Below are 17,117 nucleotides of genomic sequence, written 5' to 3' on the forward strand. Positions count from 1 at the left end.
AATAAACCCAATCCGCTGTGTAGCTTTTTCAACTTCAGTGTGGAAACATATTCTCATTTTTGTGGACATATCTATATTCAGGTACTGCCTTATTGATTTTCCTCCCACTAGACAGGAGGACCCATTAGCGAATGTAAACCCATACATCACAAGATGGGTTGCAAACTGGCTAAGTGACAGAACCCACAGGGTCAGAGTTGCTGGAGCCATGTCAGACTCAAAGCCTGTCACAAGTGGTGTCCCACAGGGCTCAGTCCTGGGTCCACTCTTGTTCGGCATCTACTTTTCTGAAGTACAAGCAAACACAGGAGGGTTATGGCTGACAAAGTTTGCAGATGACTGCAAACTGGGCGCCATAGTCGAAAACACATCTGACACAGATATCCTCCAGAAGGGCCTCACAGAAATGGATAACTGGTGCCAGAGCCATGGCCTGAAGTTAAACGCCAAAAATGCATAGTCATACCCTTTGGGAAAAACAAGGCTACCCCTAGCTACCATATAGGTGGCAATCCACTGAGCACAGAAAGTCATCAGAGATCTGGGGACCCAGGTTGACAGTAGCCTTCGCTTGACACTCATGTTGCTAAAGTAGTTAGGAAACCTTCTATATCACCCACCTGATCATGAAGGGATTCACATCTAGATCAAGGGAGGTCATCGTCCCCTGTACTCATCACTTATTAGACCTATGATTGAGTACAATGCCCGCTCGAATGTATCTGACCAGACACCTGCTGCAGCTTGAAAGGCCCCAAAGTTCCTCACCAAAAGGATAAAGGGTCTCAAAAATATGTCTTATGCTGCCCGACTGAAAGAACTCCAGCTCTATTCAGTCTCATACCGCTTGCTCAGAGGTGACCTGTGCCTGACATATAAGGCCATGTCAAACCCAGATTTGATGAATATGCTTCACCTCAAAAATCTAGATCCCTCAGAACCACAAGGGCGGGAGACTTAAACCTTGACACGGTTATAAATAGAACGTGCTGGAGGGACAGATTCATCACCCAGAGACTCCCTATGCTGTGGAACAAAATCCCGGTACATGTGAGGCAGAGCACCTCTCTGGTCTTGTTCAAGAGGAATCTTGACCAATGGATGGGAGATTGCAGATATACCCCAGGGATTACTTCAGCGTCACTGCTTGACAGAGGCACAGCAAAATGATAGGCATAGTTTTTATTCAAACTAAAGGGGTGGCGAAAGCCACATAACTATGGGCTAGGCTTATAAATGCCCTTGGGCAGATAGCCTAGTATGAACCTATGAACCTATGAACCTATGAACCTATGAACACGACTGAAGTACAAACATAAAAGTGTAAACTTTGATATCACATAAGGACCACTTTGCTCAGGTAGTCTGTCATTTTCTCTAACTACTGTGTATCCTTAACAAATATAGCTTCTCTGACGATATGGCACAATGTAGTAGTATTCTATGCTTTTCAGAACAACAAGAATATATTACAAAAACTCACAACAATCACCAAGGAACATTAATTCTTGCATAATTAAAAGGAAATATACATTCAACCACTGCAGTGATTCAAATCCAGTTTTATTCAGAATGTTAGTACTTTTCAACGTAATCAAAAATAATAGTTTTCTATTTGTTTTCTTTCTCCTGTATAGTTAATTCCTTCTTCTTATGTCTGTGTGGAAAAGATACATGTATGCCTCTCAACCGCTTAACACAAGAAATCTGGACAAAGCCAAAAATAAGGGGTTCGGAACAAAGGCCCAAAAATAGGGAAACATTAAACATTACTCATAAACTTAGAACATTGCTAAAGTAAAAAGTTTTGTGTAAGCATGTATTTTCTGATTGATATAAAGTCTGAAATTCAAATGACTATCATTATCAATTATATGAGGAACGGACGAAAAACATGAAGGAAAAATCTGCACATTCTGTAAATACCTGGAAAGTTGAGAGGTATGGATACACGACAATTAACACATACTTGGATACTTGCATTGCACATTTTGTAATTGTTTGCCCACATGAATATTTCACATCTTAGCCTGATTAGCATTATTGATGGTCTTAAAAGTAGACAACAAAAAATAATATGCAGATAGACTGGTAGTGCTGGTAACAATCTTAGAATCCATTTAATCATGTCCTTTTTTGTGATTGCATGATCCTCTGAGCCAATTCCAACACTCAGACATGATCTTTAGTTTCTTTCCTGGACACTGTAGAACCTTTTTGTTTAAATGTGTTAATGATTGTAGTGGGGATTTGAAAGGGATTTCTGCCACACATGAAACAGAAATGTATATTCATATGGGTTCAAAGAATGGAGTCACGGAAGAGATTTAATTATTTATATCATATTTAAGAATAAGGAGAATTAGTTTGCAGAATACAACATATTGAATATTCCTTTTTTGCTTCAATTTTTAACAGATGAGGAACAGCTGTCATGAATGAAGAGATATAAAATGAAAGCAATTAAAATCAGCTGATTAAATGACAAATGAATGCATTAAACATTGCAAAATATATGCTTAAATTTATTATCAGCTTAGAAATTACTATGATGCTTTTTTCAAAATGCCCTATACTTTTCTCTATCTTTAATCTTTTTTCCTCAGTATGAGAGAAAGAGATGGAGAAAGAAAGAAAAAAATAAAGGGGGAAGAGTATGGTAGGGAACTAAGGGAAAACATAAATGGCACAAACTAAAGTGTGACTGTCAGTGGCCAAAGGCAAGAGTACAGGTTGAGACAAATGGTGAAAGAAGCCCATAGCTAGGGTATGTGACCTGAGGTATGCTAATTTCATTTAACCTCTCTGAAACATTACGTTTTTAGCTGTGATCAGAATTTAGAGTATGAATTAATGTCTTTGAATTAGGAAACAAGTGATTCCCAGAGTTTATGCCTAAGAACTGGAAAGTTGTAGTTTGTGCCTTGACGCCTTTGTGGGACTTTTGTGTCTGGGGTAATAGTTTTATATTCTCAAGATCAGTTTGGCAGCCAAAGTAGTGGCAATAAAAGACAATCATATTTTAAACAGTTGACAGCCCAATAACATCAGTTATTTGTTTGGCTGATACACATTTAAGATTTGAAGCCACTGAGGCTTGTGTCTATGGTAAAAAGAAATGGATCTGAATATTTTATTTTTAGTGTTTCTATTGGAGGTAGCACCAATCAGAAGTGTAACATTTTAAATTTGGACAAATAGAATACCATTTCCTATGGTACATCTTTTAGGGAATAAGAGAAAGGAAGAACGTTTCCATGTCCAAAACACTAAGTATTTTATTTTATTTCTAGTTTTATTTAAGTTAAGGGCTTGGTCCAGCCAGAATCTAAGATATTTAAAGGTGGAGATGCATTCAATGGATACATTGCTGTTGTCAGTAATTTTTATAAATGTAGGGGATGTGTAGGATTTTTGTTGTGTACCAAAAATCATGAAAGAAATTACAAGGAGTTTTCAGTGTTAATGAGTGAATTAAAGTGTGTTTGGCAATGGTGTTGCTGAGTGAGGACAGAGGAACTGGAGAGTAATAAAACCATAATGTCAACATAAAACATGATATGAAAATTTGCTGATGAAGATGGAAAACAGTAAAGAGCTAAGACCAACTCAGAGGCACACTTTTGTGTAAGGGTACCTCTGAAAATATTGTAAAGCCAACATTAAAATGCCAGTTAGAGATTTAGGTTAAAAAGGGTGTAGCTTAATGACTTACACCAATATCAGGTATATGATTAATTATTGTGGGGTGACCAGTAACACCAAAGGCAATGCATATAGTAACAGTAAGGGTGGCTTAAGCAGTGATTCTAAATATGTACAACGGGACTATAATTAATTCTAAGATACGATAAATTAACCATGGTAATGCATTATCAGAAACTGCAGAAGCATCAAGAGGAAATAGATCAACTAAGGCATCAGTGCCTTTTGATTCAACGTTTGAAGTAGAAGAGAGATGCAATGGTGGGGAGACAGTAGTTGGGATAAGGATTAATTATTACATGTAACAAGTTGAGGAATAATATGAAATTTATTGAGGAAGTCAGTGGAAGAAAGTGCACTGCAGGTGATCTGGAAAATGTTGGAAGTGGAGTCGACAGATACCAGTCATTATTGTAAGTGGTATCCCTGGAACTCAGTGTAGGTCCTGTTCCATCTATTATATATTTATGACCCATTTCCAGAATAGTTTTTCTCTCTTTCATGGGATATTTGTTCAGATTTCATATGTTACAGTTCGTTGTCTTCTGTTGGATTGGTTTCCAAGGTTATGTTTCATCTTTGGGCTTACAAATGCCATTTATTCCATATTTAGTCATTTGCTGTGGATACTTCATCTGGCCTAGAAATGCAAAAGAATAATGAGTGTTGAATAGTTATAAGAAATAATTTCAGATCTGATTTCACTGAGAAATTTAAAGATTATATTAAAAACAATTTCCTGGTATATTTCTCCCATTTACCCACAAAATATTATATGGCTTCGTTATTTTACACGTTGTATGGTTTGCATTATTCAATATCTTCAGTGCACACCATATTAGTTTTGAGTAACATTTATTACTGCCCTGCAAGGAACGGTTTTACTCTCTACTTTCTTTATATTACAGTGCAGACTTCAGGCAAATAAAATAGTTTCCAAAGCAAGCTGCTATCATATTTCATTTCTCTACATCCCACTTGGGCCATAATATATTTTTGGTGAATCAAACAGCATAGGTTCCAATGCTTTGCATAAATAAGTTGATTAATGTATGATATATGCCTTAGTATAGTAGTGGAGATGTGCACTGACCCCCTTCACCTGTTATGTTTTCTATGCCTGGGGCAGCTGATGCATTAGCTGACAATTTTTGATCATGACATCAAGATATTTAGATCTACTCAAGGATTTAAGTCACCTTAATAATCTCAGCTGAAATGGCAGCTGACCACTCCCACATATTATTTCATAGTAGCCTAGGTGCTGTGATTTACACTGCCCCCCTGCCATTTTCCCAGCATGCCTCATTGTGGTGCTATAAGCTCATATATCGAACCTTGCTAATAGATACTGTTCAGCTGTGCTCTGTGCTCTACCATCAGATCTGCAGTTTGCCCCAGGCTTTGTGTGATATAGATTAAGGGCCACATAAAGTCCTGCCCTGAGCTCTGCATTCATGTTAACCAACCAATGTCTTCTAAAAAATTCTGATATAACATGCATATGGCTGCCATGATGTGTGCCTTACCCTTCTTTGGCTTGTTCACTATTATGATGTGGTGCATATTTTGTCATAATATGTGCCTTAACATTCACTCCACTGTCTTACACACCACTGAGATATAGTGTGTACAGTATTTTATTTTATTTATTTTATTTTACATTTGTTGACCGGGCTAGTCCAACTGGATACATGTCCATTTTCAGTAGACGCCCCGGGAGATAAGCTCCAAGATTAAACTAATGCAGTCGGAATACAAGGCAGCACAGAAACATAAAACTAATACATGTTACATGTTAAAAATACAAATAGAGTAAAGCTGCAGACTAACATCGTACAATTAGCATCAAGGAGTAAAGGAACAAAATGCTCAAAAATGATTAAATACATTATTGCTGTAGGTTAGCATAGAAGGAACTAACATAATAGAAAAACATGAATGCAGGTTTTGACAATGCAGTCGTATAAGAAGCAAATATCTGAGGTACATAGTTTGCCATTTGTTATACAGAAGAGTGAGGAAGAGGTGAGAGGCTCTAACTAGTTAGTATGCCTATTTAGAACTTTACACATATATATAACATGGGTGGTATTAATACAAAAACTGACAATGAAAGTGCCAGGAGCAGGACTAGGGTTTTAGAAATGTGCAAGGTAAGTTTCATGTACGAAGAAAGAAATAAGAAACTACAAAATTAACAAAGAGGAGAGTTTATTTGCTTATTAGTGGGTTATAGAAGGGGAAAAAGCAGTATACCATGTACTACCATGATATGCATCTTAACATTAATCACACTTGACTTGGGCACTATTATGATGAAATGTGCACTTTGCAACCGTGATATGTGCCTTAACATTGGCCCCCGTATCTTTAGCGTTATTGTGATATGGGATGCACACTTCTATCATAATGTTCACCTTAACATTCATACTTAATGCACTATTGTAATGCAGTGTGCACTATGTTGACATGATACCTCCCTTAGCGTTCAGTGCCAATGTCATGTGCACCTGCTGTGATATACCTTGCATAGTGCTGCAATGATATGTGCATTAACATTCACTCCAAAGTCTTACACACTATTGAGATATAGTGTTTGTATTTCTAATATCATGTGCATCTTAACATTCATCACACTTGACTTGGGCACTATTATGATGAAACGTGCACTTTACACCCATGATTGTACATTAACTTTGGCCCCCATATCTTTAGCATTATTGTGATACTGGATTTAAAATTCTATTGTAATGTTCATCTTAACATTCATCCCTAATGACTTGTTGTGCACTCTTGTAATGTACTACACATTATGCTGCCATGATACCTGCCTTAGCATTCAGTGCCAATGACTTGTGCATGTGCTGTGATATAGTCTGTATAGTCTACTATGATTTTGTGCCTTAACATTTACCCCAGTACCTAATGTACTCTTGTGATACACAGTGAACCATATTGACATGATATGTACTCAGAGTTCCCCAGTACCTAATGTACTCTTGTGATACACAGTGAACCATATTGCCATGATATGAACACAGAGTTGCAAATTACCTTATGTACTCTTGTGATATACAGTGAACCACATTGCCATGACACGTACCCAGAGTTCCCCTGTACACTATGTATTCCTGTGATGCACAGTGAACCATACTGCCATGATATGTACCCAGAGTTCCCCCGTACCTTATGTACTCTTGTGATACACAGTGAACCATATTGGGTCTATATTAGTTCTTCGAACACTTAGGTTGTCGAACGACGTTTCATCAACACCTAAACGTCAAAGTCTAATAAACACAATGGGCCAATCACATGAATTTTTTCCCTGGGAAAAAATTCACTTGGCCGTCATTAGGGATTTGCCATTTTCCCTGATATAGAATGATCACAGAGTTGGTATATTTAGTTAGGGGGGTTGTTGGAGGTGAAACTCTCAGTTAATTAGGGTTTTAGAGTTGTTTTTTTTTTGTTGGCCACGTAAATGTTTTCCCCTGGGAAAAAAATTGCATAATTGGCTTGTTGTGTTTAATAGACTTTGATGTTTAGCTGTTGATGTTTCAGCATTCGACAAACTAAGTGGTCGAAGATCTAATATAGACCCACTATATTGCCATGACATGTACCTAGAGTTTCCCAGTACCTTATGTACTCTTGAAATACAAAGTGAACAATGCTGCCATGATAGGTACCCAGAGTTCCATAGTACCTTATGTATGCTTGTAATACACAGTGAACCATACTGCAATGATACATTCCCAGAGTTCCCCAGTACCTTATGTACTCTTGTGATACACAGTGAACCATAATGCCATGATAGGTAACTAGAGTTCCCCAGTAACTTATGTACTCTTGTGATACACAGTGAGCCATATTGCCATGATATGCACCCAGAGTTCCTCAGTACCTTATGTACTCATGTGATAAACAGTGAACGATATTGCCATGATAGGAACCTAGAGTTCCCCCGTACCTTAAGCACTCTTGTGATACACAGTGATCCCTACTGCCATGATATGTACCCAGAGTTCCCTATTACCTTATGTACTCTTATGATACATAGTGAATCATATTACCATGATTATATACCCAGAGTTCCCCAGTACCTTATGTACCCTTGTGATACACAGTGAACCATACTGCCATGATATGTGCCCAGAGTTCCCTAGTACCTTATGTACCCTTGTGATACACTGTGAACCGTACTGCCATACGTGCCCAGAGTTCCCCAGTACCTTATGTACTCTTGTGATACACAGTGAACTATATAGCCATGATAAGTACCTAAAGTTCCTCAATACCTTATGTACTCATGTGATAGACAGTGAATCATATTGCCATATATACCCAGAGTTCCCAAGTACCTTGTGTACTATTGTGATGCACAATGAAGCATATTACTATGGTATGTACCCAGAGTTCCCCAGTAGCTTATGTATCCTTGTAATACACAGTGAACCATATTGCCATGACACATACCCAGAGTTCCCCAGTACCTTATGTACTCTTCTGATATACAGTTAACCATATTGCCATAATAAGTAGCCAGAGTTCCCCAGTACCTTATGTACTATTGTGATACACAATCATCCCTACTGCCATGATATGTACCCAGAGTTCCCCAGTACCTTATGTACTGTTATGATACACAATCATCCCTACTGCCATGATATGTACCCAGAGTTCCCCAGTAACTTATGTATTCTTCTGAAACACAATCAACCATATTGCCATGGTAGGTACCCAGAGCTTCCCAGTACCTTAAGTACTCTTCTGATACACAGTGAAACATATTGCCATATGTACCCAGAGTTCGCAAGTACCTTGTGTATCCTTGTAATACACAGGGAACCATATTGCCATGACACATACCCAGAGTTCCCCAGTACTTTATGTACTCTTCTGATATATAGTTAACCATATTGCCATAATAAGTAGCCAGAGCTCCCCAGTACCTTATGTACTATTGTGATACACAATCATCCCTACTGCCATGATATGTACCCAGAGTTCCCCAGTACCTTATGTACTGTTATGACACATAATGAATCCTATTACTATGATATGTACCCAGAGTTCCCCAGTACCTTATGTACTCTTGGGATACACAGTAAACCATATTGCCATGATATGAACACAGAGTTCCCCAGTACCTTAGGTACTATTGTAAAATACAGTGAACCATATTGCCATGACACGTACCAGAGTTCCCCTTTACCCTATGTATTCTTGTGATGCACATTGAACCATACTGCCATGATATGTACCCAAAGTTGCCCCATACCTTATGTACTCTTGTGATACATAACCATATTGGGTCTATATTAGATCTTTTTACACTTAGGTTGTCGAACGACGTTTCATCAACACCTAAACATCAAAGTCTAATAAACACAACAGGCAAAATACATGAATTTTTTCCCTGGGAAAAAATTAATCTAGCCGTCATCGGAGATTTGCCCTTTTCCCTGATATAGAGTGATCACAGAGTTGGTATATTTAGTTAGGGGGGTGTTGGGGGTGAAGCCCCAAGTTAATTAGGATTTTAGAGTTTTTTTGTTTTTTTTTTGTTGGCTACGTAAATTGTTTTCCCTGGAAAAATAAAAATTGCCTAATTGGCTTGTCGCGTTTAATAGACTTTGACATTTAGATGTTAATTTTTCAGCATTCGACAAACTAAGCGGTCAAAGATCTAATATAGACCCAATACATTACCATGACATGGACCCAGAATTCCCCAGTACCTTATGTACTCTTGTAATACACAATAAACCAAATTGCCATGATAGGTACTCAGAGTTCCCCAGTACCTTAAGTACTGTTGTGGTACACAGTGAGCCATATTGCCATGATATTTACCTAGAGTTCCTCAGTACCTTATGTACTCTTGTAATACACAGTGAACAATACTACCATGATAGGTACCCAGAGTTCCACAGTACCTTATGTATCCTTGTAATACGCAGTGAACCATATTGCAATTATACATTCCCAGAGTTCCCCAGTACCTTATGTACTCTTGTGATACACAGTGATCCATATTGCCATGACATGTACCCAGAGTTCTCCAGTACCTCATGTACTCATGTGATACACAATGAAACATATTGCCATGATAGATACACAGAGTTCCCCAGTACCTTATGTACTGTTCTGGTACACAGAGAACCATATTGCCACGATAGGTACCCTGAGTTCCCCAGGACCTTACGTACTCTTGTAATATACACAGTGAACCAAATTGCCATGATAGGTACTCAGAGTTCTCCAGTACCTTATGTACTCATGTGATAAACAGTGATCCCTATTGCCATGATATGTACCCAGAGTTCCCTAGTACCTTATGTACTCTTATGATACATAGTGATTCATATTAAGATCCTTATCTACCCTTGTGATACACAGTGAATCATATTGCCATGATATGTACCCAGACATCCCTAGTAACTTATGTTCTCTTCTGAAACACAGTCAACCATATTGCCATGATAACTACCCAGAGTTTCCCAGTACCTTAAGTACTCTTGTGATACACAGTGAACCATACTGCCATGACACGTACTCAGAGTTCCCCACTACCTTATGCACTCTTCTGATACACAGTTAACCATATTGCCATAATAAGTAGCCAGAGCTCCCTAGTACCTTATGCACTATTGTGATACACAATCATCCCTACTGCCATGATATGTACCCAGAGTTCCCCAGTACCTTATGTACCTTTCTGATACACAGTGAACCATACTGTCATGATATGTACCCAGAGTTCCCCAGTATCTTATGTACTCATATGATACAAAGTGAATCATATTGCCATGATATGTCCCCATAGTTCTCCATTACTTTAACTACTCATGTGATACACAGTGACCCATATTGCCATGATAGATACATAGAGTTCCCCAGTACCTTATGTCCCCTTGTGATACACAGTGAACCTAGTTTCCAAGATATGTACCCAAAGTTATCCCAGTACCGTATGTACTCTTGTGATACATAGTGAACCATAATACCATGATAGGTAGCCAGAGTTCCCCGGTAACTTAGGAACTCATATGGTACACAGTGAACCGTATTGCCTTGGTAAGTACCCCGAGTTCCCCAGTACCTTATGTACTCTTGTGATACACAGTGAACCGTATTGCCATGATACATACCCAGCATTCTCTAGTACAGTATGTACTCTTGTGATACATAGTGAATCATATTGTCATGATATGAACCCAGAGTTCCCAAGTAACTTATGTACTCTTGTGATACACAACAAACCATACTACCATGATAGATACCCAAAGTTCCCCAATACCTTATGCACTCATGTGGTACACAGTGAGCCATATTGCCATGATACGTACTCAGAGTTCCCCAGTACCGTGTGTACTCTTGTGATACATAGTGAACCATATTGCCATGATATATACCCAGAGTTAACTAGTATCTTATGTACTCTTATGATACATAGTGAATCATATTACCATGATTCTGAACTCAGAGTTCCCTAGTAACATATGTACCCTTGTGATACGCAGTGAACCATACTGCCATATGTGCCCAGAGTTCTCCAGTACCTTATGTAATCTTGTGATACATAGTGAACTATATAGTCATGATAAGTACCTAAAGTTCCTCAATACCTTATGTACTCATGTGATAGACAGTGAATCATATTGCCATATATACCCAGAGTTCCCAAGTACCTTGTGTACTATTGTGATGCACAATGAAGCATATTGCCATGGTATGTACCCAGAGTTCCCCAGTAGCTTATGTATCCTTGTAATATACAGTGAACCATATTGCCATGACACATACCCAGAGTTCCCAAGTACCTTATGCACTCTTCTGATATACAGTTAACCATATTAGCATAATAAGTAGCCAGAGTTCCCCAGTACCGTATGTACTATTGTGATACACAATCATCCCTACTGCCATGATATGTACCCAGAGTTCCACAGTAACTTATGTATTCTTCTGAAACACAATCAACCATATTGCCATGATAGGTACCCAGAGCTTCCCTGTACCTTAAGTACTCTTGTGATACACAGTGAACCATATTGCCATATGTACCCAGAATTCTCAAGTACCTTGAGTACTCTTGAGATACACAGTGAACCATATTGCCATGGTATGTACCCAGAGTTCCCCAGTAGCTTATGTATCCTTGTAATACACAGGGAACCATATTGCCATGACACGTACCCAGAGTTCCCCAGTACTTTATGTACTCTTCTGATTTATAGCTAACCATATTGCCATAATAAGTAGCCAGAGCTCCCCAGTACCTTATGTACTATTGTGATACACAATCATCCCTACTGCCATGATATGTACCCAGAGTTCCCCAGGACCTTATGTACTGTTATGATACATAATGAATCATATTACTATGATACGTACTCAGAGTTCCCCAATGCCTTATGTACTCTTGGGATACACAGTGAACCATATTACCATGATATGAACACAGTTCCCCACTACCTTATGTACTCTTGTAAAATACAGTGAACCATATTGCCATGACACATACCCAGAGTTCCCCTTTACCCTATGTATTCTTGTGATGCACAGTGAACCATACTGCCATGATATGTAACCAGAGTTGTCCCATACCTTATGTACTCTTGTGATACACAGACAACCATATTGGGTCTATATTAGATCTTTGAACACTTAGGTTGTCGAACGACGTTTCATCAACACCTAAACATTAACGTCTAATAAAAACAACAGGCAAAATACATGAATTTTTTCCCTGGAAAAAAATTCACCTGGCCATCATTAGGGATTTGCCCTTTTCCATAATATAGTGATCGCAGAGTTGGTATATTTAGTTTGGGAGGTGTTGGGGGTGAAGCCCCAAGTTAATTAGGGTTTTAGAGTTTGTTTTTATTTTTTTTTTGTTGGCCACGTAAATTTTTTTCCCTGGGAAATAATTCACGCAGTTTGCTTGTCGTGTTTAGTAGACTTTGACATTTAGGTGTTCATTTTTCAGCATTAGACAAACTAAGCAGTCGAAGATCTAATATAGACCCAATATATTGCCATGACATGGACCCAGAGTTCCCCAGTACCTTATGTACTCTTGTAATACACAGTGAACCAAATTGCCATGATAGGTACTCAGAGTTCCCCAGTACCTTAAGTACTGTTGTGGTACACAGTGAGCCATATTGCCATGATATTTACCTAGAGTTCCTCAGTACCTTATGTACTCTTGTAATATACAGTGAACAATACTGCCATGATAGGTACCCAGAGTTCCACAGTACCTTATGTATCCTTGTAATACACAGTGAACCATAATGCCATGATATGTACCTAGAGTTCCCAGTACCTTATGTACTCTTGTGATACACAGCGATCCATATTGCCATGATATGTACGCAGAGTTCCCCAGTACCTCATGTACTCATGTGATACACAATGAAACATATTGCCATGATAGATACCCAGGGTTCCCCAGCACCTTATGTAGTCTTGTAATACACAGTAAACCATACTGCTATGATGGGTACCCAGAGTTCCCCAGTACCTTATGTACTCATGTGATAAACAGTGATCCCTATTGCCATATGTACCCAGAGTTCCCTAGTACCTTATGTACTCTTATGATACATAGTGAATCATATTACCATGATTATGTACCCAGAGTACACAGTACCTTATGTACCCTTGTGATACACAGTGAACCATACTGCCATTATATGTACACAGAGTTCCCCAGTACCTTATGTACTCTTGTGATACACAGTGAACCATACTGCCATGATATGTACACAGAGTTCCCCAGTACCTTATGTACTCATGTGATACACAGTGAATCATATTTCCATGATATGTACCCAGAGGTCCCCAGTAACTTATGTACTCTTGTGATACACAGTGAATCATATTGCCATGATATGTACCCAGAGGTCCCCAGTAACTTATGTACTCTTCTGAAACACAGTCAACCATATTGCCATGATAGATACCCAGAGTTTCCCAGTACCTTAAGTACTCTTGTGATACACAGTGAACCATATTGCCATGACATGTAGCCAGAGTTCCCCACTACCTTATGCACTCTTCTGATACACAGTTAACCATATTGCCATAATAAGTAGCCAGAGCTCCCCAGTACCTTATGTACTATTGTGATACACAATCATCCCTACTGCCATGATATGTACCCAGAGTCCCCCAGTACCTTATGTACTGTTATGATACATAGTGAATCACATTACCATGATATGTACCCAGAGTTCCCCAGTACCTTATGTACCTTTCTGATACACAGTGAACCATACTGCCATGATATGTACTCAGGGTTCCCCAGTATCTTATGTACTCATATGATACAAAGTGAATCATATTGCCATGATATGTCCCCATAGTTCCCCAGTACTTTATCTACTCATGTGATACACAGTGACCCATATTGCCATGATAGATACACAGAGTTCCACAGTACCTTATGTACTCTTCTGATACAAAGTAAACCATACTGCCATGATAGGTACGCAGAATTCCCCAGCACCTTATGTCCCCTTGTGATACACAGTGAATCTAGTTTTCATGATATGTACCCAGAGTTCCCCAGTACCATATGTACTCTTGGGATACACAGTGAACCATATTGCCATGATATAAACACAGAGTTCCCCAGTAGCTTATGTATCCTTGTAATACACAGTGAACCATATTGCCATGACACATACCCAGAGTTCCCAAGTGCCGTATGTACTCTTCTGATATACAGTTAACCATATTGCCATAATAAGTAGCCAGAGGTACCCAGTAGCTTATGTACTATTGTGATACACAATCATCCCTACTGCCATGATATGTACAAAGAGTTCCACAGTAACTTATGTATTCTTCTGAAACACAACCATATTGCCATGATAGGTACCCAGAGCTTCCCAGTACCTTAAGTACTCATGTGATACACAGTGAACCATATTGCCATATGTACCCAGAGTTCTCAAGTACCTTGTTTACTCTTGTGATACACAGTGAACCATATTGCCATGGTATGTACCCAGAGTTCCCCAGTAGCTTATGTAATGTTATGATACATAATGAATCATATTACTATGATATGTATTCAGAGTTCCCCAGTACCTTAAGTACTCTTAGGATACAATGTGAACGATATTGCCATGATATGAACACAGAGTTCCCCAGTACCTTATGTACTCTTGTAAAATACAGTGAACCATATTGCCATGACACGTACCCAGAGTTCCCCTTTACCCTATGTATTCTTGTGATGCACAGTGAACCATACTGCCATGATATGTAACCAGAGTTGCCCCATATCTTATGTACTCTTGTGATACACAGACAACCATATTGGGTCTATATTAGATCTTTGAACACTTAGGTTGTCGAACGACATTTCATCAACACCTAAACATCAACGTCTAATAAAAATAAGAGGCAAAATACATACATTTTTTCCCTGGAAAAAAATTCACCTGGCCATCATCAGGGATTTGCCCTTTTCCCTAATATAGTGATCGCAGAGTTGGTATATTTAGTTTGGGAGGTGTTGGGGGTGAAGCCCCAAGTTAATTAGGGTTTTAGAGTTTGTTTGTTTTTTTTTGTTGGCCACGTAATTTTTTTTCCTTAGTAAATAATTTGCGTAGTTTCCTTGTCATGTTTAATAGACTTTGACATTTAGGTGTTAATTTTTCAGCGTTCGACAAACTAAGCGGTCGAAGATCTAATATAGACCCAATATATTGCCATGACATGGACCCAGAGTGCCCCAGTACCTTATGTACTCTTGTAATACACAGTGAACCAAATTGCCATGATAGGTACTCAGAGTTCCCCAGTACCTTAAGTACTGTTGTGGTACACAGTGAGCCATATTGCCATGATATTTACCTAGAGTTTCTCAGTACCTTATGTACTCTTGTAATATACAGTGAACAATACTGCCATGATAGGTACCCAGAGTTCCACAGTACCTTATGTATCCTTGTAATACACAGTGAACCATAATGCCATGATATGTACCTAGAGTTCCCAGTACCTTATGTACTCTTGTGATACACAGCGATCCATATTGCCATGATATGTACCCAGAGTTCCCCAGTACCTCATGTACTCATGTGATACACAATGAAACATATTGCCATGATAGATAACCAGAGTTCCCCAGTACCTCATGTACTGTTTTGATACACAGTGAACCATATTGCATTGATAGGTACCCAGGGTTCCCCAGCACCTTATGTACTCTTGTAATACACAGTGAACCATACTGCCATGATGGGTACCCAGAGTTCCCCAGTACCTTATGTACTCATGTGATAAACAGTGATCCCTATTGCCATGATTATGTACCCAGAGTACACAGTACCTTATGTACCCTTGTGATACACAGTGAACCATACTGCCATGATATGTACACAGAGTTCCCCAGTACCTTATGTACTCTTGTGACACACAACAAACCATACTACCATGATAGGTACCCAATGTTCCCCAATACCTTATGCACTCATGTGGTACACAGTGAGCCATATTGCCATGATACGTACTCAGAGTTCCCCAGTACCGTATGTACTCTTGTGATACATAGTGAACCATATTGCCATGATATATACCCAGAGTTCACTAGTATCTTATGTACTCTTATGATACATAGTGAATCATATTACCATGATTATGAACCCAGAGTTCCCTAGTAACTTATGTACCCTTGTGATACCCAGTGAACCATACTGCCATATGTGCCCAGAGTTCCCCAGTACCTTATGTAATCTTGTGATACATAGTGAACTATATAGCCATGATAAGTACCTAAAGTTCCTCAATACCTTATGTACTCATGTGATAGACAGTGAATCATATTGCCATATATACCCAGAGTTCCCAAGTACCTTGTGTACTATTGTGATGCACAATGAAGCATATTACTATGGTATGTACCCAGAGTTCCCCAGTAGCTTATGTATCCTTGTAATACACTGTGAACCGTACTGCCATATGTGCCCAGAGTTCCCCAGTACCTTATGTACTCTTGTGATACACAGTGAACTATATAGCCATGATAAGTACCTAAAGTTCCTCAATACCTTATGTACTCATGTGATAGACAGTGAATCATATTGCCATATATACCCAGAGTTCCCAAGTACCTTGTGTACTATTGTGATGCACAATGAAGCATATTACTATGGTATGTACCCAGAGTTCCCCAGTAGCTTATGTACTCTTGTAACACACAGTGAACCATATTGCCATGGTATGTACCCAGAGTTCCCCAGTAGCTTATGTATCCTTGTAATATACAGTGAACCATATTGCCATGACACATACCCAGAGTTCCCAAGTACCTTATGCACTCTTCTGATATACAGTTAACCATATTAGCATAATAAGTAGCCAGAGTTCCCCAGTACCGT

At 38.9% G+C, this 17,117-nt stretch overlaps 1 long non-coding RNA gene across 1 annotated transcript in view; it reads right to left on the bottom strand.

The window, feature by feature from the left end:
* Positions 1-1,546: 1,546 nt before the first annotated feature.
* Positions 1,547-17,117, bottom strand: part of LOC122798805 — a 146,941-nt gene continuing 131,370 nt past the window's right edge. The window contains exon 2 of the long non-coding RNA XR_006364305.1: positions 1,547-4,345. This is a non-coding gene — a long non-coding RNA (uncharacterized LOC122798805). The remainder of the gene's footprint in view (positions 4,346-17,117) is intronic.

Source organism: Protopterus annectens, chromosome 3.part1, assembly GCF_019279795.1.
Source record: "Protopterus annectens isolate FY-2018-M chromosome 3.part1, PAN1.0, whole genome shotgun sequence".
Lineage (NCBI taxonomy): Eukaryota > Metazoa > Chordata > Ceratodontiformes > Protopteridae > Protopterus > Protopterus annectens.